This window comes from Cricetulus griseus, chromosome 2, assembly GCF_003668045.3.
Source record: "Cricetulus griseus strain 17A/GY chromosome 2, alternate assembly CriGri-PICRH-1.0, whole genome shotgun sequence".
In the NCBI taxonomy this organism is placed as follows: Eukaryota; Metazoa; Chordata; class Mammalia; order Rodentia; family Cricetidae; genus Cricetulus; species Cricetulus griseus.
This window is the reverse complement of record NC_048595.1, coordinates 298,165,561-298,187,183: the sequence shown is the minus strand read 5'-3', so window position 1 is coordinate 298,187,183 and position 21,623 is coordinate 298,165,561. Positions and strand designations below refer to the sequence as shown.

Genomic DNA, 21,623 nt, shown 5'->3' with positions numbered 1-21,623 from the left:
ACTAGAAAAGATCATATTGAGGGAGGTAACCCAGACACAGAAAGAAAAACGTTGCATGTTCTCTGTTATTGGAGCCTCCTTGCTCCAAATCTTCAGATACAAACACAAAGCCTGTAGTAACTAAAGAAACTAGGAAAGTGAGACATGGACTTCATGGCTTGGCTCATGGTGCACTTTCTCCATTTTCTTCTTAACTATGAGGTTTAAACTTTGACACAGGCTCACTCAGAATTCTCCTTGTCTTACTTGTCTCACTTCTGAGACCCCTTACCACAACATTAAGTTCACCTGGATAACCCAGAACATAATCCTCTATGTGATGGAAATGGATGAGCAAGTTTAATTCCACTCGTACTAAATTCCTCTTTGCCATGTAACATAAAATAGTCCAGGTTCCAGGAAGAACCACATCCTACCTTCCAGGATATTCACTGGATTTTTTTCAGTATTACATTTGGAATAAATATTAATGCCAAGTTTACTTTACTTTAAAGTCCTTGATGTAGCAGTAAGAATTACTAATTTTGTCAATTAAACCTTTATATATCGTATTGACTATCCCAAAATCAACCAGATTAGGCTATCAATTTGTTAATTATGCTTCAAGGAAAACATCAGGCAATATTTGTTGTTAAAAATAAAATTCAACCTTATAAGCAGTAAGCTAGATTTTTAGAAAACGTGTATTTTAATAAGATGGCCTGTATTTCAAGATGTTGTTGATGAGTTTCCTCATGAAATGTATTAAAATTTAGAAGATCATTATACTTCACCGAATAAGATTGTTTTCTTAAAAAGCTACTTCATTATGGAACAGAATTGTATGTGAATGGAAGCTTTTATGTGCTCTGCCCTGTCCCACAGCAGCTTATAAAATAATCACTCTGAGGCTTAATATTAATTATAATTGTTTAGCCAATGGCTCAGGCATATTACTGACTAGCTCTCACAATTAAATTAACACATTTAGTTTATGTTTTACCACATGCTTGTGGTTTGTTACCTCACTTCTTGCTTCTCCAGCAGATCCATGATGTTTCCCTGACTCCAGTATCTTTCTCTATGTATCTTTGTATTTCCTGCCTGGCTCTATTCTGGCTGGCCACTAGCCAAATCAGTTTTATTTATCAACCAGTGAAAGCAACACATATTTGCAGCATATAGAAGGAAATCTCACATCAATCATATGCCTGTAAAATAGTCAAAGAATAAGACACAGCACAGAGTTCACAGTAACAATAGTAGCAGTGAACTCATATTGTCTCATGCTACACTAAGAAATGACCACTTGTTTGCTAAGTTTTGGTGTAGGGTCCATGCTAATAGTTACAATTAGCTGAGCAGAAGGTTGCATCTCGTGCACTCACTGCAGCCAAAGCCACATATAAAAGCATACTTTAAAAAAGGAGCAGACCTGAGATATAACTCTCTTCTATTATGGCAGACACAAAATACAAAAACAATGCAGCTATTTTATCATTTTTGTTTGTTTTGGAAAATACAGGTATTCTTTTACTGGGCATTACATTAATAGTGTGTTACTGAAATATGGTTTTTAAAATGTTTTAATTTATATTACAATAAATATCTAGATAAAGATCAGTAAATAAGAATTCAAAAGAGCCAGGCTCTGGAGGTCAACGCAAGAGTGCTACAAATGCAAGGTCAACTTAGACTACAGAGGCAGACCTTGTCTCAAAACAAAACAGGGCTGGAGAAATAGCTCAGTTAGTGAAGAGTCTGCCATAAAAGTATGAGGACCTGAGTTTAGAAAAAGATCCCCAGGTGAACAGTGATGACACATTTCTGTGATGTTGGGGATGCAGAGATAAGCATGTCCTTGGAGCTTGCAGGCCAGTTAGGTTAGCTAAATCAGTAAACTCCAGACTGGGTGGGTGGGTAGCACTGACCTCTGGCCTACACATCTGAAGACACACCCAAATGTATAGTTGCACAGTACACATACAGAGCTCCATTACAGACACATCTACACAACTCCCACAGCAAAACAACAATAATAACAAGAACCACCGCCACAACAAAAACCACTCTGAAGGTTTTCAGGAATTTGTTTCGTATTGTTTTTCGAGACAGGGTTTCTCTGTGTAGCTTTGGAGCCTATCCTGGCACTTGCTCTGGAGACCAAGCTGGCCATGAAATCACAGAGATCCACCAGCCTTAGCCTCCCAAGTGCTGGGATTAAAGGCGTGTGCGACCAACACCCCGCTGGAATGTTTAAGAGTGTAAACAACCCTAACACCAACATCTGAGAACTGCTAGGTTAAACAAATGAAAAAGTCCAGAAAGACAGGACCAAGTAATGCTAATCAAAACAATGAATGCCAGATCCCAAGGAGACAGGCACAAAGGCATTGCAGGAACTCTTTCCCAAAGATCAGAAGACAGATTAGCTCACTTTTAAGGAACAATTTCATCTCTCATGGACATAGGAAGAATGACATATCTACAAAATTTAAAGGAATGTATTACCATGTGACTAAACAAACCTTGTATTTTAAAAGTGAAAATGTATGATTCGCTAAGGTTAAAAATAAAGCAAGGAAAATAGGTTTAAAAAAAAAAAAGTCCTGACATGATATAACAATTACGCAATAAATACAACACAATACAATACAAAGGACCCCCATTACTGAAAATGTAGACCTCAGGATAACAAGCCTGAGAAATCTTCCTAAAGCTCATCATTATGAATTCGATCAACTCCAGACTTACACTATTAACTAGCTGTGCCTCCTTGAGAGAAAATAGAAGACTCAGATGAAAGTTGCTGTGTGCTAGAAAGAAGCACACCTATGCAATCTTGGACATCCAATGGCCAGTGCCAGGAAGAACTCTTTTATGTAAATCTTACCAAATAGTGAAAGCAGCGAAAGAGTACTTGTCATGTACACATACTGGTGAGAAACCTTTTCTGGAAACAATGATGTAAAACAGAGTTCTACATTTTCATCTTTAATACCACTCTTCCATTCCGCCGACCGACCCAGGAACTAGGAATTAGTGAGGAGACTAGCAGGAGCGTCAAGACCATCCAGAGTTGTGGACATTGAATTCCTGGCCCCGACACACCACTGGGTCACAAGAGGAGATAGAGAGACCCTACCTGCACCCACTAAAAGAAGATATGGGGAAAAGACAGAATAAGATTTCACTCAACCACAGAAAGACCAATATGACACCACCAGAATCTAGGGCCTCCACTCCAGCAAGATCTGAAAAGCCAAACACAGAGCATGAAGATGAGATGGACCTCAAAAATTATCTCAGCAAGATGATAGAGACCTTTAAAGAGGAAACAAGAAAATCCCTTAAAGAAATAGAAGAAAAAGCAAACAAAAAATTAAACAAATTGGAGGAAAAGACAAACCAAAAAATTCAAGAAATAAATAAATCTCTTAAAGAATCTAAAGAAAGCCAAGAAAAAACATCCAAACAAGTGAAGGAAGCTCTTGAAACAGTTCAAAGCATGAAAGCTGAAATAGACACAATAAAGAAAACACAGAATGAGACCATGCTGGAAATGGAAAGGCTGGATAAACGATCAGGAACTAAAGATGTAAGTATATCCAATAGAATTCAAGAGATGGAAGAGAGAATTTCAGCTACTGAAGACTCGCTAGAGGATATACATTCATCAACCAAAGAAAACCTCAAGTCCAACAAATCCCTAACACAAAATATCCAGGAAATATGGGACACCGTAAAAAGGCCAAACCTAAGAATAATAGGTGTAGAAGAAGGTGAAGAAACACTGCTCAAAGGTACAGAAAACATATTCAACAAAATCATTGAAGAAAACTTCCCCAACCTACAGAAGGATATGCCTATGAAAGTACAAGAAGCTTACAGGACACCAAACAGATTGGACCACAAAAAGAAGTCCCCGACACATAATAATCAAAACACCAAATCTACAGAATAAAGAGAAAATATTAAGAGCAGCAAAGGAAAAAGGCCAAGTAACATATAAAGGCAAACCAATCAGAATCACACCCGACTTCTCAATGGAAACTCTGAAAGCCAGAAGGTCTTGGATAGATACCCTACAAGCACTAAGGGAGCATGGATGTCAACCCAGACTACTGTACCCAGCAAAACTTTCAATCACTATAGATGGAGAAAACAAGATATTCCACGACAAAAACAGATTTAAACAATACATATCCACAAATCCAGCACTACAGAAGGCTCTGGAAGGAAAACTCCAACCCAACGAACATAACTACACTCACAAAAACACCTCAAATTCAAAGACAGGCGATACCTCAGAGTAAAAGAATGGGAAAAATTTTCCAATCAAATGGGCTCAAGAAACAAGCTGGGGTAGCAATCCTAATATCTAACAAATTAGACTTTAAACTGAAAGCAATCAAAAGAGATGAAGAAGGGCATTTCATACTCATCACAGGAAAAGTCCATCAAGATGAAGTCTCAATCCTGAACATCTATGCCCCTAATACGAAAGCACCCACATTTGTAAAAGAAACATTACTAAAGTTCAAACCACACAAAAAACCACACACACTTATAGTAGGAGACTTCAACACCCCCCTTACACCATTGGACAGAACCACTAGACAGAAACTTAACAAAGAAACAAAGGATCTGACAGAAGTTATGACACAACTGGGTTTAACAGATATCTATTGAACATTCCATCCAAACACAAAGAATATACCTTCTTCTCAGCGCCACATGGAACCTTCTCAAAAATTGAACATACAGTTGGCAGCAAAGCAAACCTCCACAATTACGAAAGTATTGAAATACCCCCTGTATCTTATCAGACCACCATGCATTAAAGCTAAAATTCAACAGCAATACGAATTGCAGAAAACCTACATTTGCCTGGAAAATGAATAACACCCAATTGCACCATTCCTGGGTTGAGGAAGAAATAAAAAAAGAAATTAAAGACTTCCTAGAATTTAATGAGAATGTAGACACAACATACCCGAACTTATGGGACACCCTGAAAGCAGTGCTAAGAGGGAAGTTCATAGCACTAAGTGCTCACATGAAGAAACTGGAGGAAAGTCACATTAGAGAATTGACAGAACAACTGAAAGCTTTAGAGCAAAAAGAAGCAAACACACCAAGAAGGAGTAGACGCCAGGAAATAATCAACCTGAGAGCCGAAATCAACAAAGTAAAAACTAGGAAAACAGTACAAAGAATCAATGAAACAAAGAGTTGGTTCTTCGAGAAGATCAATAAGATATACAAACCTCTAGCCAAACTAACCAAAAGGCAGAGAGAGAGAGCATGCTAATTAACAAAATCAGAAATGAAAAGGGGGATATAACAACGGACACTGAGGAAATCCAGAGAATCATTAGGTCATACTTTGAAAACCTGTATACCACAAAATTGGAAAATCTAAAGGAAATGGACAGCTTTCTGGATAAATATCACTTACCAAAATTAAATCAAGATCAGATAAACAGTTTAAATCGACCTATAACCCCTAATGAGATAGAAGCAGTCATCAAAAGCCTCCCAACCAAAAAAACCCAGGGCCAGATGGCTTCACTGCAGAATTCTACCAGAAATTCAAACAAGAGCTAATTCCAGTACTCCTCAAACTGTTCCGCACAATAGAAGCAGATGGGATATTGCCAAACTCTTTCTACGAGGCTACAATCACTTTGATACCCAAGCCACACAAAGATATGACTAAGAAAGAGAACTACAGACCAATATCCCTCAAGAACATCGATGGTTAAAATACTCAATAAAATATTGGCCAACCGAATCCAAGAACATATCAGAAAAATCATCCACCATGATCAAGTAGGCTTCATCCCAGGGATGCAAGGATGGTTCAACATACGAAAATCCATCAATGTAATCCACTATATAAACAAACTGAAAAAGAAAAACCACATGATCATCTCACTAGATGCTGAAAAAGCCTTTGACAAAATCCAACATCCCTTCATGATAAAGATCTTGGAGAGAACAGGAATAACAGGAACATATCTAAACATGATAAATGCAATATACACCAAACCAATAGCCAACATCAAAGTAAATGGAGAGAAACTCAAAGCGTTTCCTCTAAAATCAGGAACAAGACAAGGCTGTCCACTCTCTCCATATCTCTTCAATATTGTACTTGAAGTTCTGGCTATAGCAATAAGACAAGAAAAGGGGATCAAAGGGATACAAATTGGAAAGGATGAAGTAAAACTTTCACTATTTGCAGACGACATGATAGTCTACATTAGTGACCCGAAAAACTCTACCAGGGAACTCCTACGGCTGATAAACACCTTCAGCAAGGTAGCAGGATACAAAATTAACTCAAAAAAATCAGTAGCCCTACTATATACAGATGATAAATCCAATGAGAAAGAAATCAGGGAAACATCACCTTTCACAATATCCACAAGCAACATAAAATATCTTGGGGTAACACTAACTAAAAAAGTGAAAGACCTGTACAAGAAGAACTTTGAGACTTTAAAGAAAGAAATTAAAGAAGATACCAGAAAATGGAAAGATCTCCCATGCCTTTGGATAGGTAGAATCAACATAGTAAAAATGGCAATCCTGCCAAAAGCAATCTACAGATTCAATGCAATCCCCATCAAAATCCCAACACAGTTTTTCACAGACATTGGAAGAACAATACTCAACTTTATATGGAAAAATAAAAAACCCAGGATAGCCAAAACAACTCTTTACAATAAAGGATCTTCTGGAGGCATCACCATCCCTAACTTCAAGCTCTACTATAGAGCCATAGTTCTGAAAACAGCTTGGTATTGGCACAAAAATAGACTGATAGACCAATGGAATCAAATTGAAAACCCTGATATTGACCCACGCACCTATGGATACCTTATTTTTGACAAAGGTGCTAAATCTATACAATGGAAAAAAGATAGCATCTTCAACAAATGGTGCTGGTACAATTGGATTCGGACATGCAGAAAATTTCAGATAGATCCATACCTGTCACCATGCACAAAACTTAAGTGCAAATGGATCAAAGATCTCAGCATAAATCCAGCCACACTGAATCTTCTAGAAGAGAAAGTGGGAATTACCCTTGAACAAATTGGCACAGGAGACCACTTCCTGAACATTACGCCAGTAGCACAGACACTGAGGTCTGCAATTAATAAATGGGACCTCCTGAAACTGAGAAGCTTCTGCAAGGCAAAGGAAACAGTCAGTAGGACAAAACGACCACCCACAGAATCGGAAAAGATCTTCACCGATCCCACATCTGACAGAGGACTGATTTCTAAAATATATAAGGAGCTCAAGAAGCTAGCCACCAAAACACCAAACAATGAAATTAAAAAGTGGGGTGCAGAACTAAATAGGGAATTCTCAACAGAGGAATCTGAAATGGCTGAAAGACACTTAAGAAAGTGCTCAAAATCATTGGCCATCAGAGAAATGCAACTCAAAACAACTCTGAGATACCACCTCACGCCTGTCAGAATGGCTAAAATAAAAAATACCAATGACAATCTATGCTGGAGAGGATGTGGAGAAAAAGGAACACTCCTCGATTGCTGGTGGGAGTGCAAACTTGTAAGACCACTCTGGAAATCAGTATGGCTGTTTCTCAGAAAAATGGGAATCAATCTACCTCAAGATCCAGCCATTCCTCTCTTGGGTATATACCCAAATAGTGCATGTTCATACAACAAGACATATGTTCAACCATGTTCATAGCAGTATTGTTTGTAATAGCCAGAACCTGGAAGCAACCTAGATGCTCCTCAACTGAAGAATGGATTGAGAAAATGTGGTACATCTATACAATGGAGTACTACTCAGCAGAAAAAAGCAATGGAATCTTGAAATTCGCAGGCAAATGGATGGAACTAGAAGAAACCATCCTGAGTGAGGTAACCCAGTCACAAAAAGACAAACATGGTATGTACTCACTCATATATGAATTTTAGACATAGAGCAAAGGTTTACCAGCCTATAATCCTCTTCACCAAAGAAACTAGGAAACATGAAGGACTCTAAGGGATAAATGGTCCCCAGGAATGGGAAGTGGCATGAACTCCGGAACTAATTGGGGGCATGAGGGTAGGGGAGAGGGTGCTGCCACAATAAGAGCACAAGAAGAAGAGTAGAGGAGAAGAAATGGAGGAGCAGAGATATTGAGTTGGGGGAAGAATAGAGGAGAGAGAGCAGGATGAGACATACCATATCAGAGGGAGCCACTATAGGTCTGAGAAGGGATTTGGAACTAGGGAGATCTCCAGAGACTACAAGGATGACACGATCTGACAGTCCGGGCAGTGGAGGAGAGGATGGCCTAGAAGCCCTTCCCCTAGAATGAGATTGATGACTACTCTCTATGCTATCCTAGAGTCCTCATCCAGTGGCTGATGGAAGCAGAGACAGACATCCACAGAAATACACTGAGCTGAAATCTGGAACCTAGTTGAAGAGAGGGAGGAAAGAAGAATGAAGGGGTCTGTACCAGGTTGGAGAAACCCACAGAAACAGTTGGCCTGAAAAATGGAAAGCATATCGACCCCAGACGCTCTTTGGGAGGCCAGTACGGGACTGATACAGCCCCCTGATCATGGATGCCAATGGGGAGGCCCCTGCACTCTGGGGAGCCTCCGGAGGTGGACTGGCGTTTTGCCCTGGTGTGTGTGTGGGACTTTGAGAGCCCATTCCACTTGAAGGGATGTGCTCTGTCTCTGGACACATGGGGAGGGGCCAAGGCCCAGCACAGGAAGATTTGGTGAACTTTGTGGAGCCCCTGTTGGGGGCCCTACCCTGCCTGGGGAGTGGTGGGTGGATGGGGTGGGGGGTAGGTTGGAGGTGGGGAAGAAGGAATGGGGTGAGGGGAGGGAGAGGGGACTTACATGTGAAACAAGCCTGTTCCCTAACTTGAATTAATAATAATAAAAATAATTTTAATAATAATAATAATAATAAAGTAAAAAAAATCTCCCAAGATCTGCCTTTTTCTACCATGATCAGCACTGTATCTGGAGTTTTATATGGATGCTAAGGATAAGAACTGGTGTCTTCATACTTGCACAGCAAGTTATTTGCTCTCTAAGCCATTTCTCCAGCTCCTCAGAGTAGTTCTTGTTGGATAAAATTCAACCAGTAAACCCTATGAAGTCATTTTAGGTATTTAACACTTTTATTGAATTTTGGCATAAAACAAAACAACAATTCAGACTTGATTAATAGTGGTAAGAGGATGACTATGTTCACTTGATTCTTGTAGTATGTAAGACCGTCTTAGATATATGAAGGAGAGAATGTGTATTTTCTACTCTGTTTCTCTTGAAAAAAACAAAACATGTATAGATAAGTTAAGCAGTTTTCTCAAGGTTTGTCTGAACAAGGGCCCAAACTCATAACAAAAGTTATTCTTAAACTTATTTAACTTCTTTCATCTCAGAAACCTCTTTTAAGTCCAAGAAGCCTATAGGCACCTTTCAGAAAAAATAAGTTTGAGGCACAAATCATAAAATAAAATATATATTGGAATTCAAAAAAAAGATTTATTTAATTTGTGGATATGAGTGCTCTATCTGCATGTACGCCTTCATGCCATAAGAGGGCATCAGAGCCCACTATAGATGATTGGCCAGGAGTCGAACTCAGGACCTCTAGAAGAGCATCCGGTGTTCTTAACCACTGAGTCATCTCTCCAGTCCCAACACTTTATTTTTTAAAAAGCAGAAATATACAGACCCCAAATAAAACATTTAAGGGTTACTGGTATATTTTATACATTATCACATTTAACTCAGTAAATCAATAGAGGAGCCATTTTATTATCATTTGATAGATGAAGAAAGTATACCTCAGAGAAGTTAAGTAATGTTTACAGATAACGATTCAGTAAGCTGAAGTCTGACTGGGGTTCTCCCTGTAGTCAACTATTTTATACTTCCTTGGCTAATTAAAGTCACACACATCTATTTAGCATCCACTGTTATTACATCTTTTTTTTATGTGATATGTATTCCTAGGAATGCACTAGGATCTACTCTTGGTCTATATATTTGAATAAATCTGTTATTTTGCTTTGGTGTTAGCTTTTGTAAAATAGTTACTTGAACATTATTCTTGGAATGTTATATGTGTGAACAGTGTGTTAATGTCTGTTAGCAGTCTGTTATGTGTGTGAGTAGTTATGTTATGTCCAGAATACCCATCTGATCTAGAAGCTAATCTGGTGGCTCATCCGGGCCTTTCCACCTCAACAAGTACAATGTGCATATGAGCTGCTTTCTGTCAACCCGCTGAACTGCTTAGGAGATGAAAAGACTCCAGGAAACCAAGATGGCTGTCCCACTTGTATGTACTGACAGAAGCATGTTACATGCTCCAGAGTCTTGATTTCATCCCTTTTCGTTTTTAAACACATATCCTCTAGAAGTGCATGGAGGTTAGCAATTACTAAATATCTTACAAATCTACACACACACACACACACACACACACACACACACACACACACACACACACAATGAAAGATGCTTAGCTGGAGTCATAGATCTGACTGGAGTCATAGATCTGATGAAAAGCTACTTCATCTCATTGAATGATTGGAAAGAAACTGGCCATACTGGGTGTCTATAGAAAAGAAAACACCACGGCTAGGCTACTCCATAAGTTATGCAGAAGTGCCCTACATAGAATAGACATAAACCAAATAGGGGGGAAAGTAGGAGCTGAACTTAGGAAAGAAGGAGCTGAACTTAAACTCCCATTTTAGTTGTTCAACCATGTGCTTTTTACCACATATCATGGTAAAGGAAAAACTAACTTTTCTAATCTCTTAGAAAAATACCAACCATTCAGCAAACAGTGCTGAAGATTAAAATTGTATTTTCCATATATGTGTTTTTTCTATTCATATAGGGTACTATAGGGGCTGATTTTTAGGAGGAGAGAATATCTTATTATATTCTCCTTTACATCTTCTGATTTTAAAGTATGAATATAATCAATTCTAATTATATATAAATTATATACAATTAAGTACAGGAGAGAAGAGAGAGACTAACATCTTACTGCATATCCCTTTAAGTTATCTAAATTTCAAAACTTAAATATAATTGGTAAAAATAATTTGATACTATTTATTATATGACATGTATACATAACCAATGGCCATTATTTCTCTTTATATAATTTGCTATAAGTGAATAGATAAGAAAGACAAAATGTTTTATTAAAAACATTTTTATACTTCAAAACTATTATATTATCATTTAGCAATAGAATGTCTATATAAAAGTGATACACATTCCAGAAACCTAATAATATGCAGGCCCTAAAACTCATTATATAGTAACAAATTTGTCAACACAGGAAGATTCATGGAATAAGGAAAAACATTAAGTCACAGGATAAGTTGTAGATTACTTTTATTTTTAAAGTACACACACATACATCTGAAATAATATAGAGAGACATGATGAATAGGTATCTCTGAGAAGGGTTAATGAGCAGGTTTTCATATCCTTCTTTTTGGTTTATTTGTATATGCAAATATTTCTGTAAGAAATGAACCTTCAAAGAGAGAAGGAAAAAGAACAAAAGAAAATAAGTGCCAATTTAATCCCCAAAGACTCCGGTCACACACACAAATCAATGCAGACTGTGAAAAGCCTAACATTTTGAAACATACAATGTGTCCACCGCCTACCTGAAACTAGCCTTTACTATAGCTCTATTAGCCTTCACTATCCTATATATCCAAATGACTTAGTGATTGTTCTCTTTGTTCCACTCTTTCCTTCTGTCCCCGTGCAAAAGTCCTCACTAGGCCCACATTTCTCATTATCTTTCTTCATCAAGACTTTCTTCATCTGAACTCCTGGAAGCAAAAGTCTTTATTCTGCATGACTCTGTCATGCTTTTCAGTCAGCAATGTTTGTTCACAGTCTCTTTAATAACTATTTGTATATGTAACTTTATTTCATAATAGAGTATAAGTGTAGAAATACATAGATTAGTAGTTATAAATTAATAATTAAGAGCAAGATAACCAGTAAGAAGCCCTAGCCGTAGGTCAACAGTTTAATAATTAATCTAGCCTCTGTATGCTTATTTGGAGCTAAAAGTGGCGGGACATACAGGATAGAAATCTCCATATTCTTATAAGTAAAAAGATTCTTCATCCTTATCTAATTTATAATGCAGTTATCTCCATCAATATTCTTTTAAGTATTTAATTATTTTTTAATTTTATGTGTATGGAAAGCTTTGCCTGAATGTTTGTCTGTATATCACATGTGTGCCCCTTGCCTGAAGAGCTCAGGAGAGGATCTAGAATCCTCCCAAAAGTGTTACAGATGATTGTGAGCCACCATGTGGGTACTGGAAACCAAGCCCGAATCCTCTGCAGCAAGAGCCATCTCTCCAGCACCTCCATCAATCTTAAATGCCTACAAGATCATGGGAGAATAAAACTCTGTATTTCTTTAATGCCAACTGAATCAGGCCAAGCGTTTAAGCCTTTCCATATACCAACTCACATGATTTTTGAAGCTGTCCTGTGGATGCATTTTATACATGGAAGCACAAGTTCATAAGCTCACAAAGATCCCCTGACATCTTGTGGAAAAGCAAATTAAATGGGGGAGGGGGACTCTTATTTAAAATCCCAAATGCCCAAAACTCGAGTCTTGTACTTTCATTACAAAAGCATGATTCCATGTTGCTCCACGGGGAAGACACAGTACATATAAAGCCCCCCACTGACCAAGGTTTTCTAGTATACCAAAACTGCTATCAGGTCTACCAGGGAGTCAACAGAAGTCAGTGGATTTCACAAGTAATTGCAGAATAGATTATCTAATCCAATGTCCCTTATTAATGAAAAATATTATCCCCAGAGGAAGAAAGTTCCCTTTGTATACTATAATGTTTATTGTATTAGCAAACTGTCATGTGCTACTTGAGCTCATTGATAAGCAGGCGTTACCTACATTCCTCTTGGCCCAGGCAAAAAAAAAAAAAAAAAAAAAAAAAAAAAAAAAAGTTACTTTAAGAACAACTAGAAGACAAACTGTTACTGTTGTTTCTTTGATGACATAAATGTGTGGACCCTGGGAAAGAGAAGCCAGAAGTCCAGCCCTGGATAGCTCATCCCAGGAAAGAAAGCTTAATCGGTAGCTCCAGCTGAGTACAATGACATCTTCAGTTGTTTCCACTTGATGCTGTGAGCACCCAAACTGCTGATTTTATCTCTATCTGCTACTAAGTCTTACTCAAGGAATGGGTATACTTGTTTGTTTTTGTTTTGTTTTCTCTTTGGAGGCCTGCCATCCAGCTTCCAAATAAATACACGGAGACTTATTCTTACTTATGAATGCTGCCTTAGGTTGTCTTATTTCTAGCCTGCTATCTTTTGTCTCTGGGCTTTTACCTTTCTCTGTTCTATATGCCTTTCTTTCTTCTAACTCCATGGCTGGTTGTGTGACTGGGTGGCTGGCCCCTAGTATCCTCCTCTCTTCCTTTTCTTGCTCATTCTTCTTCTAACCTAGATTTCTGTGGTGATATATTATTTATGATTTATTAAAGCCTGTCTGAGGATTCGTGAAGTAAAGCCAGCCTCAAGCTATAGAGATCAGGCAGTGTGATACACACCTTTAATCCCAGCAACCATAGAGCTAGGTGGTAGTGGTGCACACCTTTAATCCCAGGACTCAGGATTGAGAGGTAAACTGATCTCTGTTAGTTCAAGGCCAACTGGCTACATGAAATTGATCCAGTCCTGGGATCACACAAAGATGATCTCAGTACTTGGGATCACACATCTTTAATCTCAGCACTAGAGAGGTAGAGACAGGAGGATATAGCTGGGCGGAGACAGGAATATAAAGAGGAAGAAACAGGAATTCAGTCTTTTGCCTCTGAGGATTTGTGGAGACAGGATTGCCATTTCAGATGAGTAGAGGCAAGATATCCTGGCTTGGCTGCTTTGCTTCTTTTATCTTCAGCTTGAAGCTTGAACCCCAACATCTGTCTCTGGGTCTTTTATTTATCATGCTACATATGTCTCCTCGTATTTATTCTCTCTACCTTGCAGCACACTGTCTACCCCTCTCCTGTCTAGTTATTGGCTGTTCAGTTTTTTATTAGACCACTCAGGTGTTTTAGGCAGCTGTACAGAGTTAAACAAATGTAACATAAAAAGCAACACATCTATGCATCATTAAATGAATATTTGACAGCATAAACGAATGTAATACATTTTATACTAATATTCTACGAAGTGAGGGCATTCTGTTTTGCCTGGGATTCTATTGATAAGGAGCCACAGCTGACTACCTTAAAGGGACTTTTACAGTCGATTTCACCTAGATGTTGTGAGTACTTGTTTTGATAATATCTTGCTATATATCTATCTCTTGCTATTTATTCTTTTACTTTGGATTGATAAATACTTAATAACTTTATTCATTGAAATCTGAATGTACAGCTATCACAGATCATTTTCTGTACCTAACAAAACATAGACATAAAAGCTGGGCCGGGGTTAAAACCTAATAGGTGGCAATATGGCAATTTGGTTATGAATACAACCTTTGGAGATGCATTGCTTGAAATTACAGGTATGGTCCTTAATAACTGTATGTGAACTAGACAACTTAAAAAACTAATCTTGCCTCAGCTTTATCATTTGTAAAAGAAGAATAATGCCCTAGTACAGTGAGGATTAAAGATGACATTGCATAGAAGGCTGTAAGCAACCAAAATGTTGACATTTACATGAAAATATATACAAATAGGTGGTTTAATAGCTTCTTTTACAGTTAGTTGGTACTCAGGCCTTAAGAGTCATTAATTGCTATTGACCTCTACATCTCTTGCTTTGGATGCAAATGAAATATAGATATTTACCTTTAGGTTAAAATGATAAAACCGGCCAATGATCAGTATTTATCTTATTCATGTGAAAATTACCTATGAAATGACCATAGCCCTTTTAAATCTTGTTATCTCCAAGGTTTGCTATGTACACATTGATTGGCCACTATTGTACTTAAGACTTAAATGAATGAACTGAGTTCTTTTTGAAGGACTTATTTTTTTGTATGTGTGTACGCATGCACAAACATGTGCAGATACCAGCACAGAGGTCAGAAGAAGTCACTAAATCACCTGGAGTTGGAGCCATTGTGATCCACCACATGTGGGTGCTGGGAACCAAACTCCAGAATTCTAAAGGAACAGCAAGAACTTTTTCATCTCTCAGCCTGTTTTGTTGTTCTTTGTTTTCTGTTTTGTTTTGCTTTGAGACAGGGTCAGATATAGTTCAGACTTGTCTTGAGGGTCTAAGAGTAACATAGGATGACCTTAAGTTCCTAATCCTCCTGCTCCCATCTCTAAAATACAGGAATTTCAGGCACATGCCACCATGCCAGCTAAACACAGTAAAAAGAGTCAAATTTTAGAGTCAGGTAAATTGGATTCAAATCTCAGGTATAAGCTCTGAAGTTGTATCTTAAATATAAAATGTATGCAGAGACAGGACTTTCTTTTGTGAGCATTCTCCTGTTAGGCAGAAAGTAGATAGATACTGTGAGCACTCATGAAATGCTATGTGAATGTTGAGTCACAAATAAGAACAGTGACTAGAAGGTAGTTGCTGTACAAAACAACATAAAAACTCCCTGAAAGGACCCTTAAGACCCCCATGGAAGGCCTCACCCTCCCTGGGGAGCAGAAAGGGGTTGGGATAGGGGGCCTGTGGGGAGGAGGGGAGGGAGAGGGAAGTGGGATAGACATGTAAAACAAGCTTGTTTCTAATTCAAATAATAAAAAGAGGGAGGAAAAAAAAGAAAACCTCCCTGAAAGAACTGTTTAAGATAAAAGTAAAAAATAAAAGGATTAATAAGATGACAATATTCGTATCAATCAGAAAATTATAAAACTTCAGTGATTAATCAAACAAGAAGTTAGAAAGATCAACATGGTACTCTCAAAAGGCAAAGGGGCACTTGCCTGATGTTTGTATTTAACATTGTATTTATTTATTTAACATGTTTGTATTTAACATTAGGCATCTTTCTTTTTAGAAAGATTTATTTATGTATACATTTTATGTACACAGTGTTTTGTAAGCATGTATATATGCACAGCAGAAGATGTCATTGGATCCCATGTAACTATAGTTTTTAGATGATTATAAGCTGCCATGTGAGTGTTGGGAATTGAACTTGGAACCTCTGGAAGAGCAGACGGTGCTCTTAACCACTGTGCCATATCTCTAGCTCCAATACTGCATTTTTCTTCATGGGACCTTTCCTGGAATAGACTGATTTGTAGGGGAAATGGGGGAGAGGTGATTAATGAATTAGAAGGTGGTAAGTGAACTTACCTGAAACCACATTAGTCAATAACACTCTAAGATTCATTACATGCCACCTTTTGAGTATTTGAATAAATGAGCATCTTTCCTCACTCACACTAGACATTTGTCAGAAGCAATTTCCTGGGTTACTCAGACCTCCATTCAAACTTCTCCTGAACTCTTCATAGTGAGAGTTTGGAGTAAAGCCAGAGCATTCCTTTCTGAAAGTATACCAGATTCCGGATCAATGGTTTCCAAAATGTAACACGTGTATCTAAAGCTGATGAATAGAAGTATAAGCCTGAAAACTTAAAACCAAAGGAGAAAAGTTCAGTTAATTGTAAGTCTGGAAGGACTTCCATGCCCCGTTCTGAACGTATGTAAAAGATGCTCTCTTCAGCTGCCTGCGCGCCCTCCCAGTGCACCCCCAAACTATTTTAACGGTATTCAGTAGAAGGAACATCAAGTAACTTTCACGAGACCACAGAGACAAAACCTTGCAACTACGAGACAGTAGGAACGCCGCGGAATCATTGGCACGGGGCCCAGTTGTCTTCGGCCCTGCCCAGGAACACTTGGGGAGCCAAGACCAACTTCCAGGTTGGAAATAGGTAATGCGAGTGAAGACAGTAAGCAGGGTCCCAGGCCTTCCCGAGCCTCAAGGACGGTCGGGCGCCCCGGGAATGGTTCAAGCCCTACCTGCCCTCTTCTTGGCCCTGCCAACTTGCTGCTGCAGGTAGACGGCTATCCGGAAAGAGGGGAAGTCACTTACCAGTCTTCAACCGCCGCTCCCATCCCGCAAGGGCTGGACGTGCAGACCGGGAGCAGGCTGTCCACGGCTCAGACAGCCCTGGCGACGGCTCGAGAGCGTCACTGACAACCACCCGGAAGTGATAAACTGCTTCCGGGGCCGCCCAGCGCGCGGCGGGAAATTATTTCCTAGAACCCAGATTCGAGGATCCCCGAGTGCTACCGCCGTAGCCGTCAGCCCTCCCGCCACCGCCACCGCCACCGCCACGCCACCGCCACCTACGCCGCCGCCGCCGCGCCGCCGCCGCCGAAGAGAACAGTCCGGACCCTCGGGTCGGCCGGGAAGGTAAAGCGCCGCGGCGCGGGAGACGCCATTTACCGCGTCCCCAGGCCGCGCCCGTGACATCCCCGCCGTCCTCGCTGGGCCGCGGCGGCGCCTGGCGCTCGCGCTTTCCACACAGCCTCGGTTCCTTCACGGTGAACTCGGGACCCGGCGCCCGCGCCGGTGGCCCGGGCCTCAGACCGCGACCCCTCCGCCCCGCCCGGCCCTTGGCCCGGGGCGCCCCCGCGGCCTACCTTCGGCCGCTGCCTGCCGTCCGGGCCCCGGCGCTGGGCCGCCCGCGTCTCCGGTTTCCATAGAACCCGCTAGGCTGCCTCACCCCTCCCAGCTCTGCTGCTTCCAGTGCAGGCAGCGGGCATTGCCAGGCCCTGCCTCCCACTGGGAGGGAAGTGGAGACCTTCTTTCAGTCTAGTAGAATTGTGTTTTTCACAGCGAAAGGAGTTTGTATCTCTGCGGCTACTGTGTATAGCCTTTGACCAAAAACGCGCGAACACCTGTCCTAAAGGGAGGGTCCGTGTTCCTGGTGAGCCCATCTGCTGCCTGAAAACCAGGACGAAATAAGTGATTATTCAGAAACTTATTCCACTTCCAAGGTCTGACTGTAAATATTGACAAACTCTGATTTGCCTTAATACTCCAAATCAGGATTTGGGACCTGTGGTAGATGGAACTTGATTTTAAAGTCCCCAAGCTCTTTTATGGCAAATGACTGTCCTCTACAGAGGAAAAAAATTCTATTGAGACATTGGAAATGTACTGGATTCACAGTGTACTTGTAGCAAACACCACATCTTACGGAGTTTTTTGTCTGTTACCCTGTCATGACCCAGGACTTTAGTTGGTTTTCAAGCTATTCCTGACTATGTGATGTTTGTCATTTATTCTAGGTGTTTAAAACATAGCTGATCATTTGGTTGTTGATTCCTGTGAGAGGAAATTTGATTTTAAGTTAAAGATAATTTCACGTACTAGGATATTAAAAACACTCAAATGTTTAGATCTATTTTATTGTAAGACAGTCTTCAATAAGCAACTACCTATTAAACTTGTTTTCTAATTTTCTCTTGCTTTTTTGACTTGGGTGATGGTCAGTTAAGTAACTTGATTTAGAATTTTTTGGTTTTGACTAGTAGAAAGGTTAGATCATGTTAGTGGGCGAAATGGTTAATTCTAATTCCTTTTCATAATCAAAATTAAGAGTACTTAAGATTTCATTCCATGCATTCACAATTTTCATGGATTCCTCGTTGATATTTTTTGGTTGTTTTTTTTTGTTTTGTTTTGTTTTTGTCTTTAGGAAACCGATAGTATAACCTTACTAGATAGTATTTTCCTTATGTATGTTGGCTATATTAGTCTACATGTCTTTTCTTTTTACTGTTTAAAAATCATGTCAAGAATAAAGTCAGTTGTCAGAAAGGTGGAAATAATAAAACCTAAAGAAAATGGAGAACCTTTCCAAAGAATAGAAACTATAGTGGAAAGTCACCTTTTGTTCTTTAATCAATTCCATTGAAATGGTTTTGAAATTGAGAATATATTGTTATTTTTGATAAGAAAATCTGTATGAAAAATTCCAATAATTGATTCCAAATCTGTTTTGAGAGAAAAATAATAGAATCTGTTTTGCCAAAAGAAAAACAATAGTACTCTTTAGAATATTCCTACAAATGTGTGAATATTTTAGACATTAGAATTTTTGTGAAAATGATTAATAACTGTTTAAATCTTTGCATTTGTTGCTCCAAATGTCTTCTTACCCATGACTTCCTGTTGTACTGGTGGAATATTAATCGATTTGTAAAATTGTAATGTGTTTAAAAAAAGTAGATTAAACCTGAAATTTAACCTGTTTGGCATTGTAAAAAGGGAATAGCCCTTTCACAGAAGAGGCTTATCTTGGAATCATGGTTTGACTATTTTTACAAAGATGTGACTCCTTAAGGTAGGTTTTTTTTGTCTTTTGGATTTTTTCTCTGCCCTTGATGCTAGGGATTGACTTGGTGCTTATTTCTTGCTAAGTTACCAAGTTATATCCCAAGTTATACCCCTTCCTTATGTAATTGAAACTAGGTGTAATCCAATATTCTTATAAGTATCTTGTATTCTCATCTGCATATGAGTAAATATAGTGGATAAATATATGAAGTGTATACATCACAGAAGGTCCTTGATAAAAATTAAATCAAACATTTTAATTAACAATCTTAGACTTGTGCTTTTCATACAGAAAACTGTCTTTGTACAGTTTGCTTCCTAAGGACTTCTTTAACGCTAAATTAAAGGGTTAGCCCAGGCTACACCATGTACAGTGTCAGATAGATGAGAGATTGCCACATTTTCCTTGTCTCCTGTTTCTTTTCTCTCTCACCACATTCATTTTTTAATTAATTACCAGATTATCCATTAAAGGAATTAATAATTGTTCCTTTTCTCAAAGGCAGGAACATTTCTCACATCTATCACTAGAGACTTCTGGTTTTCGGGTTCCATTTGTCTTTTTTTGGTTGTGTGTTGCTTATTGATAGAACCTAGGGTCTTATACATGTGAGGTAGACACTGTAGCATTGAGCTACATCTCCAATCTCTCCAGGCCTGTTAAATAATTAATATATCATAGCATTGAAAGATGGAACAGAAAGTAAGACAACTGTTTTTTCTTATTTAGTGTGTGTGTGTGTGTGTGTGTGTGTGTGTGTGTGTGTGTGTGTGTTCTTCCATTGGGTCTTGGGATCAAACTCAGGTCTTTAGGCTTGTGGCCAGTACCTTTACCTGCTGAGTCATCTCCTTGGCAGTAGCATAACAACATCTTTTAGGACAAATGCCAAAGGCCTGCTGAGTGACATTAGACCAAGAGTGTGTTCTTTCCTAGGCCCAGAAGGGCAAGGATTCCTATACTCTACTTGAAGTTTAAGCATTCAGAACCAACAGAATTTCACTCATAGCATAAGTACTAAGACTAAGTGTGTGCTTTGCAATATTGTAAAGCAGAAAGAAATGTCGTTCTTTGGCTTTATATTTCATTTTCATTTCAAGTTTCAATTTAATTTCTCAGTTAAATCTTTCAAGTTTTGAATTCAAAGTAGTGAAGTAAACTGTACTGTAGACTTATATATGCTTTTCAGAAGAAAGAATTTTCAAATGCTTGCCAGTAAAAGGTTTCAAATCAAAATAGTTTACTGTTATAATGAAAGTGAAGAGACTCCTAGTTTTCAACATGTGGTTTATTATATTTATTAACAGGAATATTAGCATGGACAAGTAATTATAAAAATTGGGGAAGCACATTCCCAAATTTTGTTACATGTGCTTGTTTTTCATACACACATTAATCTAATACAGTAGTTTGTAAGCTAAGGAAATTAGAAATGAGTTTAATCACTATATACTTGGTAGTACTTTTGAAATTTCTATACTCAAAATGTTGGTTGAAATTTGGTAAAGATTATTTTAGAAGTAAAAATTTAGTTCTTACACACATATATATGACTGGTTATAATATAGATTTAGACCTGGCTCCTCTTTTCTGCAGTAATTTTTTAGCCAACTGTTCATCCTGCTCTTTGTTCCTCCCTCCTACCCAACTTTGCTATCCTGTTACATAGGGTTGCACTCTGTATGTTCATACTGACCTCCAACTTGTCGTCACTGCCCTGTCCCAGCCGCTGACCTTTGTTTTCTTACCTATATTCCTGTCTTGATTTTCTTTTTTGCTTCTTGTTTTTGAGACAGGGTCCCAATGTAGCTCTTGCTGCCCTGAAACTCAGTGTAGATGAATCAGGCTGGCTTGAATCAGAGATCCACCTGCCTCTGCCTCCCTAGTGCCTGGATTAAATGTGCACACTAGTGCTGGTGTATTTTAAAGAACTCAAAGGTTCTGTTAAAAAGCGTAGGATAAAATATACACAATCACAGTGATGAGAAATTTAGGTTTCTTGGTGCTTCTGGAAGACACCAACTGTCAAAAGAATTTCAGGCATCAAGGATAGGCTTTGGTGACAGATATTTTAAGACAGTCCACGCCACAGCGACAGTTGCTTGCTATGTATAAAGGACAGCCTGCTCACAGGCACTGTCTCCTGAGTTGTGTATTTTACATGGTTTGGGGTGAGTATATTTTAAGGAATTTTAACTGTAAAGTTTTTAAAATATTACTACAAAAGACCTTTTTTACAACTCGGAATGTAC

General features: G+C 38.8%; 2 protein-coding genes across 8 annotated transcripts in view; one reads left to right on the top strand and one right to left on the bottom strand.

Moving 5' to 3' along the window:
* Positions 1-17,273, bottom strand: part of Kiaa0825 (KIAA0825 ortholog) — a 443,548-nt gene extending 426,275 nt beyond the window's left edge. For all 4 annotated transcript variants that reach the window (XM_027401813.2, XM_027401815.2, XM_035440466.1 and 1 more), the window contains exon 1: positions 17,118-17,273. The gene's annotated coding sequence lies outside the window, so the exon portion shown is untranslated. The remainder of the gene's footprint in view (positions 1-17,117) is intronic.
* Positions 17,274-17,362: 89 nt separating this feature from the next.
* The window catches only part of Slf1 (SMC5-SMC6 complex localization factor 1), a 65,166-nt gene continuing 60,905 nt past the window's right edge, over positions 17,363-21,623 (top strand). For 3 of the 4 annotated variants that reach the window (XM_027401824.2, XM_027401821.2, XM_027401823.2), the window contains exon 1: positions 17,363-17,441. The gene's annotated coding sequence lies outside the window, so the exon portion shown is untranslated. Of the gene's footprint in view, positions 17,442-17,791; positions 19,381-21,623 lie in introns of those variants that run through there. The other variant, XM_027401822.2, reaches the window with a different exon arrangement.